This window comes from Peromyscus eremicus, chromosome 8b, assembly GCF_949786415.1.
Source record: "Peromyscus eremicus chromosome 8b, PerEre_H2_v1, whole genome shotgun sequence".
In the NCBI taxonomy this organism is placed as follows: Eukaryota; Metazoa; Chordata; class Mammalia; order Rodentia; family Cricetidae; genus Peromyscus; species Peromyscus eremicus.
In genome coordinates, this window is record NC_081424.1 from 36,544,356 (window position 1) to 36,555,840 (window position 11,485).

The window sequence follows — 11,485 nt, forward strand, 5'->3', positions numbered from 1 at the left end:
TCTTCTGTCAAGGTATTTTATCATAGCAACTAGGAAATGGAACTAATACATAAATTCAATCTATTTTTGAAGGTTAACGATTTAGGTTTAAAAATTAGTAAATTTTATCGGGCCTGTAGGTCTGAAATAAAAAACATCTAAAGATGTAATAGTCTAAATGTTCATTATCCAAGGTGGTAGCCATTCACCACCTCTAACCTCTAATCAATATGGGCAGCCGAACAGTCATGTGCTGTGAGTGGAAAGGATAAAACTAGATCTAGATCATTTTGTACCGAGGAAGAAAGCAAAGCCTTTCCTTAGTATTATAAATCTTATTTCCTTTCTGTTTAGTTAAATAAAATAGGTGACCAAACTCAACTTCACTTGTTTCTTTATCCTTTTTATATTTATTTCATGTGGCTAATTAAAAAATTCAAGAGTGGCAAGATGGTTCAGCCAGTAAAGGGGCCTGTTGCCAAACCTGATGATCTGAGTTTGAGTCTCTGGACCCATGTGGTAGAAGTAGAGAAAATCAACTCCCACAAGTTATCCTCTGACCTCCACAAGTGTGCTGGGGCACATGTACATGCACAGGTACACACACATACAGTCAGACATACACACACAATAAATGACTATGCAATAAAATTTTTTAAATGAAATTCAATACATAAACCTTGAATTAGGTCATTTGGGGTGCAAAACAATGCCTTTCCCTTCTGTCCTTTTTGTGGTGGCCCAAAGAGGCTTCCTAGTGAGGCCTTCCTCAAGGTCAGAGAATCTGAGCTTGCTTTACCCAGCAGGGCTGCATAATAGGATTATTTGGCCAAAGGCATGGGTAACAGGTGTTTGGAAGGGTCTACACTTGGTTGTAAGGTGTGCTTTGATCTTGCAAGGAGGAGGTCTTTTGCCTCGTCCCTTGGCACATTATAAAAAGCCCTTTTGAGTAAACCTCTGGGCAACGGGGTATTGACCTAGGGTTCTCCCGAAGCTGTCCTGTGTCTCTGTCTTTCTCCTCGTTGTCTAGGTCTATCTTTCTACCTAATATTTCCTCATTCCTCTCTCCTCCACCCAAGAACCTTTCAATAGGTGGGAACAGGTTGGAGCTGGACTCCCACAGACCACCACACCTTTTCTCTATGTGTCTACGTTGGTCTTGGACACCCCTGTTAATCACTGAAGCAGTCTGCCATCGAACACTATGTTTTGTTTTTCTTTTTTCACCTTTGCTCCATCCTTTGCTTTTACCAGTAATGACTTCCTTAAGCAACATATCCCTGCTGTGGAAGGGGTTAAAATATGTAGCTAGAGTTTCCTGCCTGGCCCACAGTCAGGACAAATCTCTCTCACCCACCAGTCCCACAGCCGCTCAGACCCAACCAAGTAAACACAGAGACTTATATTGCTTACAAACTGTATGGCTGTGCCAGTCTTCTTGGTAACTGTTCTTATATCTTAAACTAATCCATTTCTATAAATCTATACCTTGCCACGTGGCTTGTGGCTTACTGGCATCTTCACATGCTGTTTGTCATGGCGGCAGCTGGCAGTGTCTCTGACTCAGCCTTCCACTTCCCAGAATTCTTCTCCTCCTTGTCCCGCCTATACTTCCTCCTGCCTGACTATGGCCAATCAGTGTTTTATTTACTAACCAATCAGAGCAACACATTTGCCATACAGATCATCCCACAGCAGTATAAAGTATTTTTAACTATTATGGTTAAAAATATGCAAAGCAACAGGTATGTTTTGATGTTTTTTCTTTTTCCTTCCTTCCTTCCTGCCTGCCTTCTCTCGCCCTGCCCCCCACCCCCTCACTTCCCTCCCTCTCCCCCCCAATCTCCCCACCCCCCTGCCACCTTGGTAGGATCTCATTCCAGCACTGGTTGACTTGGAACTCATGGCGATTCTTCTGCCTCTGCTTCTTGAGTTCTGAAACTACAAGTGTGAGCCACCTCATCCTGGTCGTGTTCTTTCTTAAAGGTAGAAAGGAGTTTCTCACCTGAAAGACACCCTCCCTACATTGGAATGTTGGATATCCCATCTTCAAGGACAAGAAATCATCATGGGGAGGATTCTGAACAGCCTTTGTTAAAATAACTGACCTTTCAGTTCTCTCCATAAGGTTTTTCTGCTTGTTCGTAACATTCTTTGTTCAGTTTAGTATATATTTGAGATGTGAGCGGCTCTAACTATCTGGCTTCTTGAGGTCCTTATAAGGGCTCCTATATCAAGTACATCTGGCAAATAAATGTGTGTGCTTTGCTTCCATTAATCTATCTTGTTGCAGGATATTTGATCACACTGTGAACCCTGAGATTGCCTTATTTACTGGAAAAACCTGTTTCTAGTTATGGTGTGGCCCAGCCCCCAACCAGTTGACAGGAAGTAAACAAGAAAAAAAACATAGAGAGCCAGGAGGATGAAGAGAGAGAGAGAGAGAGAGAGAGAGAGAGAGAGAGAGAGAGAGAGAGAGAGAGAGACCTATAGGAAGTAGAAGGGAGGGACATTGAGTTGGAAGAGTCTTGTTTGAGATGGCATAGGAGAAAGGCTTCTGGGATGTCAGCTGAGGAGGAAGGTCAGCTGGGTGCTTTCTCTGCCTCTCTGAGCTAGCAGGCTTTCACCCCAGCATCTGGTTCCCGAGTCTTTATTGGTAGAATCTAACGACTGAGATTTTGTTAAAAAACAACACTATCTTCTATCAGTTTATTCTCGGAGGGGGAATTTTTCTGCCTCTACACTGTGCTTAGCATTGGCAAAGACTCTTTTTTTAGTGAGCATTAAATCCAAATCCTCTGCCTGGCTTCTGTTTCTGAGGCTTTGAAATCACATGTTGATTTAGTTTGGGAGGTTGGGAGGACATGGGGCCTTTTCAGGGCTTCCAAAGACTGAGCCTTTACACAAGAAGCAGAGAGGAAGCACACTGGGGTCTACCAAGGAAAGAAAGCTCTCCCATTGTTTGTCTGTTAGCACTCATGCAGTTCAAGGGCATGCATATGGCTTTTATTCTTGTTCATGTGTCAATTTCATGAGGAACACACCTTCCACAACCTTAGCTAAACCTGGAAGTTTGCTCAGCAAGGGGCTTTGGTCCAAGACCCAGATCTAATCTTCTGTCTCCCAAGTTGTTAGAGCTGGAGCCTGGCCACTGGCAGCTCTCACAAGTCACACTCGGCTACTTCTTCACAATGGGCCAATTCAAGAAATACAGAGAAAACATTTGAAATGTGGCCAAATTGGGAAGAGGCGAAAGGGGTCCAGTGACTCCCCAAGATCATCTTTAGGGTCCTGACATGAGGTTTGGTCTTGACAATGGAAAGAGATACAGATAGCTAAGCAGTCCTGGTCAGGATGTGGTCATGTCGTCCCACCCCCAACCCCCTAACCCCCTCTTTATAAATTCAACATCATCTCTACTCCAATCTCCCTGGAAGGTGGCCTCTTATGGGAGACAAGTTCCTCCTCTGGCTGGTGTAAGTCTTCTGACTTTCTCTTTTCCTAACGCGAGATTCCTGGGGGACATTCCAGTTTCTTGGGAGGTGTACTATTTAAACAGTTTAACGGCAGAGTTAAAATTTAACACTTTAGAATATCTTTCCTGGAAAGATGGTTGCATTTCTTACATTTTTTTGCCCTGAGGCTTGGGCCATCTCTCAGTGTTTGCTTCTGATGTAGTAATAGTTAAGAGTATGCATCACAATGTGCTTAGCAGTCCGGGAAGCTTCTACAAGCGGTTAATTTATAATTGGATTCCCACAATGCGAAACTGCAGATAGCACCAATGTGAACTTGTCACTTTGGAGTGCTGGTTCAGACAGGCAGGCCAACTCAGAGGATCCCTCCCACACTCCCAAGCCAGCTGTCCTGTCTTAGCAGGTTCATGCTTGGCCACATGTGACTCAGATATTTCCTGCTCTCACGTACTTCAGGCTCATGTTCCCCAGGAAAAATCCCCCGGGCTTAGGCTCCTGAGCCAAGGCTTGCCTTTGGAAGCCTCTGGTCTACTTTAGAAGCACTTGTACCATAAGAGGAGGAAAGTAATTAGCTGTGCAGAATAGATGAGTCACTCCTTCAGGACAGAGGAAGCAAAGATTTTAATCTTGGGACTTTCTGGAGGGGATGGTATCATGACTGCAAAAACAAGGTGAGGGACAGAGACAGGGAAACAGACTCAAGCTTCTCTCTCCTTCCTTGGCTGTCCATTCTACCTGTTATGTTTTTCCACGTCTTATATTTCTTCTAATTTAAGAACTTCTGTTGAAGATGGGTACGATGGTTACGCAGAGTCAATCGCTACTCAACATATACATACAGGAGTCAAGCGTCACACTGGGGCTGGGGAGTCGCCTTAGTCAAGTGCTTGCTGCACGAGGACCTGAGTTTGGATTCCCAGGTAGAAAGCCTGCAGTGCTAGAGAGGTGCGAGCAAGATTTCCGGGGCTCTTTGGTCAACCTGTCTAGCTATTTCATGAGCTCCAGGGTCCGGCAGGGACGCTGTGTCAAAAAGTAAGGTGGGGGAAGCGATCGAGAAAACAGCTGACATTGACCTCCGGCCTCTGCACACATGTGCACACATGCAATAAGACATCGCATCATGCCTCACCACTATAAAAATACACATTGCTGAATTTCACTGACAGCGTCTGAGCGGGACTGGTCTCCGTGCTTTCGAACCTGGGTTTTCAGGAATCCTTTCCCAGGGACGTCCAGCATGGGATTGAACTGGCCAAACCCCACTGAGCCTTATTCTCCCCTCCTTTCCTGCTTGCTGATTCTCATTTTCCCTTGCTCCACCCATTTGCGGGAAAGAGCTGCAGGAGGAGGCCTCACCTGCTCAGGAGGAAACGGTTACTCCTTTTCTCAGCGGTAGAAACACCTAGGTGAGTCAAGCCTGTACCGTAAATCTTTTTGGGGAACGGTTAGGTTCACTAAGCAGGCGGTAACCAGCCTTTTGATGCTCCCTTGGCAGCATGTGTGAGAATCTGGGAAGCTGCTTTGTATTAAGTGATGAACTTTTATTTTATTTTATTTTTTTCTTGCTGTACTGTAACTAAGGTGCTGTGGTAGGATAAATGAAGCTCTTTACTAAGAAAATAGGTTAATTGGATGATGCTCTGTTGTCTTTCAAATGTCCAATTTGGCTCCCCCCCCCCCCCCCCGCAACTTTTTTTTTTCTGGAAAGTAGACAGGAATGCTTGTCCTAAAGCAAATTTTAGTTATGAAATACAGAGTCACTCCCTTGTCACAAGTGAACAAAATTGTTCGTCTTTGAACAGTGAATAATCCTAAGGAACCAGCATCTTCCAGTCCCCCTCACACTCCCTGTCCTCTCTAGGCTCACTCATAACAGAGTTTAATTTTTGCTCTGTTTTGTACCTTGTATAAGTGGCGTTGCACGTATACTGTACACCTCTGTTTTTTAGAGGCTGGCCATTGAACCCAAGGCTGTGTGCCTACCAGACTTGCACTATGCAACTGAACTGTATTCTAGCACATGCTGTACAATTTTTTTTGTGTGGATTCTTTTGCTAATCAATAATCTTCAAATGTGGTCTATGATGTGGTTTTTAATGCATTCCCATGTAACAAATAGAGGTATGACGTAAAGAAAAAAACAAAACACCAGGGAGTGAAGAAACACGATTTTGTTGCCCACAGAGAACTCTTGTCAAGATTTTTGGTTATTTATTTCCAATCTTTAAAAATACTTTATTATTTCATGTGTATGAGTATTTGTCTGCATGCAAGTTTACACACCAGGTACATGGATGGTGCTTATGGAGGCCAGGAGAGGGGGCCAGATCCCCTGGAAATGGAGTTAGGGAAGGTTGTGGGAAACCATGTGGGTGCTAGGAATTAAACCCCAACCCGCTGGAGGAGCAGCCAGTGCTCTTAACCACTGACCCACTCAGGCCCCTCTAGTCATTTGTGTAAACTGTTTTAGAATATTTTGTAGCTAAGTTATGCCAAGTACTTAATTTTGAATCTGGACTTACTATTGTATTTTAGCAGTTTCTTTTTCATAACTGGTTTTGGAAAAATATCATTTGAAAATGTTGTATATTGTGATTTTATAAGTCATGATGTGCTCGTCTCTTGCTCTGATGCTGAGCGTTGAAACTGTTTCTTGGTTTTTTTTTTTTTTTTTTTTTTTTTTTTTTTTTTTTTTTTTTGCCAAACACAAAATGCAGGTCTTGACATTTTGCTATTTTCCTATATTCTTATTTACTGGGTGACCATCTAAGTATACAATGACTTGGCAAATATATGAACATTATAGACAAGCCAGGTAAATAATTCCAAAAATGTTGTCAGGAACTTTGTCATGGTTTATACTCCCAACAGCGACATGTTACCATCTGAGTCCCCTTATAGAACTAAGGATTCCTATATTACTATATTCCCATATTATTGGGCTTGAATGGGGACCACTCAAGTTCCAAGTGAGGTTGAATATTCTCACGCCCACTTTTTGTGTTCTATGTTTGTTCTTCTTACAAAAATCAATTTATTTTCCTGGTCACATTATATGATCATCAACTATGGTGTATATATCTGTGTTATTTATTATTGCCTCTTCTCAGAAAGGTAGGGTCTGTGTCTCCACCCAGAGATTGAAAGGGAGGCTTGGCCAATGGCACAAAGAAGTAACTTCCAGGGAATGGAGGTGGCTGGATTTAATCGTGACAGGCTGTAGCTGACATTGAAAGACAAACTGATATTGATAAGTAATTCTAAAATTGGGCTTTCAGATATTTCAACCATCCCAGCACTTCCCAGAATTTTATTAATGATTTTCATTGTCTTGGAATTTTTCATATTTAACGAAAGGTTTCCTCTGTAAGGACCCACTCTCCCTGGTCTTGAGAGGCTCCAACGCTACTCTTGTTTGTTGATTATCTAGAGTGCTGAATGGCTAGCATGCTAACATCTTTCTTTTTTGGTATCTTTTTTTTTTTTTTTTTCTCATTAGGTCAATAGTTCCTGGTTGCAGATATTTTCTTTTTCTTTTTGAAATTTTGCTACTGACTGAATTATGCTTTGTGCCCTGGGACTGTACAGAGTCCGTGTTCTCACTTTCACAATACAGCAGAAGTTTGACACAAAACGCACTGGTAATTTAGAAGCAATTCCCTTTAATATTTAAATTCTCGCTGCTTGAACCCACTAATGTTCCTTAGGTGGTTCTGTATCAAGAGACTTGAATATGCGTTTGAGCTCCTGACTTTGAACTTCTAGATTAAACTATTTTGATATGTAAAAGTACGCTTTTCCTATGTCTCCTGTGTTTCCAGTCAAGTAGTGACTTCACATTCCAGACTATGAAAACCAAATCCAAAAATACCACAGCTGATAAACTTCAAGTCAAATGTTTAATAAGTAAATTCTGAAGCTTGTATATAGGATGAGCTATAGTCTAGTTCCGGAACTTATGTATTTAAGGATCTTAAGAATTGTCAAACCCGAATCCCCAGTTAGAGTTCCCTTTCTCCTTCCTTTTCTTTCTCACTTTCCTTTTCCTTCCCTCCTTCCTCCTTCCCTCCCTCCCTCCCTTCCTCCTTCCCTCCCTCCCTCCCTTCCTTCCTCCCTCCCTCCCTCCTTTCCTTCCTCCCTCCCTCCTTCCCTCCCTCCCTCCGTCCCTTCCTTCCTTCCCTCCCTCCCTCCCTCTCTTCCTCCCTCCCTCCTTCCTTCCTTTCCTTTCCTCTCCCCTATCTTTCTTCTTGTTAATGATTTTTATAAGTTTTTATTTATCATTATAGATACTAAAGATAGGTCAGAAAACAAAGTACTGTCCCCATGGCACTTTATTTCTAAAATTAGACCCATCAGAGTACGGGTAAGCAGCAAAATGCACTGCTTGTAAGTGTGTGTTTCTGACTTCCGACAATCCATTCAGTCACGGGGTCACTATCTGACTTGGGACAATTGATTTGGTCATGACGTCACCATGAAGGTCAGTTGCAGCGTGTTTCCAGTCACTGTGGAGAGCTCCTTTGCTCTCCTCTACAGTCTCAGGCTCCACCCTCCACCAGACCCTGGCAACCCCTCATGTGTGTTCTGTCTATATAAGTCAGTCTTTCCCAAGTGCTAGGTAAAGGGAACCATTGGATTCTATGGCCTTGGACCTGGCTGCTTCCCCTTAGAATGTTGTTTGGAGATTCTGAATGTTGCCCTACACACTTGGACTTAGTTTTGTTTTTGTTTTTTCATTTAAGAGGAGAATTCCAGGTATCCCTTCATCATTTCGTGGCCATTTGGATTGCTTCCAGTTTTGGAGATTATGCTATTACAAACATTTATTGGTAGTGGGTTTGTGTCTAGGGGTGGTTGGGGGAGTATGTTTGAATCCCATTGGAGTAAACACTTGTGAGTGAGATCACCGGGTCCTGTACGAAGTAATTGTTTATAGAGATTGGGCCATAGCATTCCAAACCTACAACAGTCAAAGAGAGTTCCAGCTGCTGTGTGTCCTTGCTGGTATTGGGTCAGTTTTAAAAACGGGCTTAACTTTAACCATTTGGTAGCTTATATTTTCTTGGGAAACATCAGTTCTTTGCCCCACTTATTCGGTGCTATTGTTTTTCACTATCTTGTGTTTCCTTTTAAAGGAGCAGAGACTGAACCCGTCAAGTTATGATGAATAGAGGAGACCTCTTAAATCATTCTCACCTGTGGCTGTACTAGAGGGTTCCCTCTGGCATACAGGGACACGTGACGTGTCAGAAGGCCATGGCTCTGAGGGGTAGACCTGTGTGTAGCATTTCTTGTGACAAGGATAGCATACCTGACAGAAATGCCTTGGTAGAAGAATGATTTCCTTTGCTTCGTGGGTCAGGAAATATAATTCACCACTGCAGGGAATGCATGGAAGGGTGAACAGCCCACCACTGCAGCCATGGGAGCATAAGACATCAAAGACATTGCAGGAACAGAAAGACGGCCCCATGTGGGGCCCTGATAGGTGGAGCCCAGCCCTGTGACCCAGTCTGCTGGCTACGTCTTGGTCCAAGATGTTCCACAACCTTGCCAAATAGCTTTCCCAGCTGGAGACCAATTGTTCAGACACATGATCTCACTTGGGGGACTTTTCTCTTAAAAAACAAAGAATTATAACAGTGAGAAAATGGGTGAGAGAAAATTCTTAGTATGCTGGGAGAAAAGCCAGAGAATCTGGGACCTCCTCAAGAAAAGCTTTGTTCCAGAATGACTAATCAGGATGGTTTGTTGGTAGGAACAAAAAAGGGACATTTAGGGCTTACTCAGTAATCCAGTCCCGAGGCAACAGGGGCCTGAAGTGGATTGTAGCATTAGTAAGGCTGGATATGGCAAAACTTTAAAAAGGTAAAAGATTATTTAAGTTAATATCTGAATATTGATGTGAAGGTTCATAAAGCATTACAAAGTTAAATTTCACAATTTGATGAGAAGAATCCGAATATCACAATAAAGCATCTTTAGTTTATTTACTTATTTTTAATTATTTTATTATTTTGTGTGTATGGGTATGCCAGCGTATACGTCTGTGCACTATGTTCATGCAGTGTCAATGGAGGCCAGATGAGGGCATTGGATTCCCCTGCAATGGGAGTTAGAGATGACTGTGAGGAACCATCTGGATGTTGGGACTTGGATCCTAGTCTTCTGGAGGAGCAGCCAGTGCTCTTAACCACTGAGCCATATCTCCAGAGATGTGGTAAGGCATTTTAAAAATCCCCACCTTGCTAATTCTGTGGACAGGCAATTATTGCCCAGGTGTATTGACATTTGACACACATGACCTCTTGGCACAAATGGAGCCTTAAGCCCAGGTTGTCACTTCCTGTGATTTTCCTTCCATATCCTAGCCCAGTTCCATTGCATTTCCCCATCTTGTGAGTGTCTATGTCTCTAGCCTGAACCTTGTTACCCATCCTCAGAAGCACATATCTACTTACTCAACTTTCACAGCTCCACAAACAGACTCCTGGCCTCTGGAATCCCAAGCCCATGTTTCTGTGGTCTTCTACTATTCCAAGTGCTCAGGTCCCAAACTGAAAGTCTTCCTAGACTTTCCTCTTTGTCTCACATACTAGTTCCCGTCCATGCTCACGAGTTTGGTTTTGTTGTTGTTGTTTTGTTTTGAGACAGGATCTTACAATGTAGAGCAGGCTGGCCTCAAATTCACAATGTGCCACCTGCCCCTCGCTTCCAAGTGCTGAGAGTAAAGGCACATGGCACCATTCCCACCCACCATTTCTCTTTATCTTCAAAAACCTAGACTGTGCCTTTTTTTTCCCCCTCTGTCCATGGATCAACTCACAAGTGCCTCTTGGCTGTTTTCCCTCTCATCCTCTCAGATCCAATCTAACAACAAAAGCTAGGGTGACTTAAATGAAATAAACAATTAGATGTTTTCATTGCAGCATTAAAAACACCTCAGTGGCTTCTCATCGTATCCAGAATTAAAGTATAAGTTCTTAGAATTGGCCAATGGCTAAAACTCTACAGCAATCAACTTCTTGCAGAACTAGTTGCATATGATAATGACCCCTTCCAAGATCTCTAATGGATACTTGAAACCCCATAGATAGTATTTTTCCTTATACATGTGTACCAACTGCAAATTTTCCTATTTTCACTTCATAGACTTCCCTTTGCATCTCCTCATTGCTGGTATCACTAGTCTGCAGCTGGAAGTTTTTCCCATTCCTCCCGGCCCCCCGAGGTCCAGACGAATTTCTGCTATCTGTGGTCCCACAGCCGCTTGTAAAATAATCACTCAGAGGCTTACTATTAATTACAAACTGTATGGCCTATAGCTCAAGCTTCTTGCTAGCTAGCTCTTATAACTTAACTCAACCCATTTCTATTAATCTATGTATTACCACACTCAACCCATTTCTATTAATCTATGTATCACCACGTGTTGCTCCATGGATGGTGGGCTGGTGTCATCTCCAACTCCACTTTCTTCTCTCTGTATCTCCACTTGGATTTCCTGTCTGCCTCTAAGTTACCTTGCTATCATAGGCCAAAGCTGCTTTATTTATTAGCCCATGGGAGCAACACACATATTCACAGTGTACAGAAAGATATCCCATAGCACTAGTCTTATGTTTTGGGGTTATTATTAAATAAAATAAGGGTATCTAGATCATAAGTGCTATAATACAACAACTGATCTGGTAACTGAGCTGGTTATTAAGGGGCTAATGGGTGAGTAGCATATAAAATGTGGATATTCTGCACAATTCATAGTTCAGTAGGAAAGCATAGGAGTTTGCATCATGCTATTTATGGTTAAAGATGGAAAACACACCTTGCATCTTTCTGAAAATTTCCATTTAGTACTTCTGAGCAGTGCTTGGGCATGGGCAAGTGACTCCGAAGGGAGCCGAGCCACAGACGGGGGAAGCTACTGTGATTGCATTGCTCACTGCACAATGAGAAGGCAAAGTCCTCCCTACAGTTTTTATTAAGTGTGCAAAAGTGTTGAGGGCCAAGCATTAAAGAAAGTGCAGAGC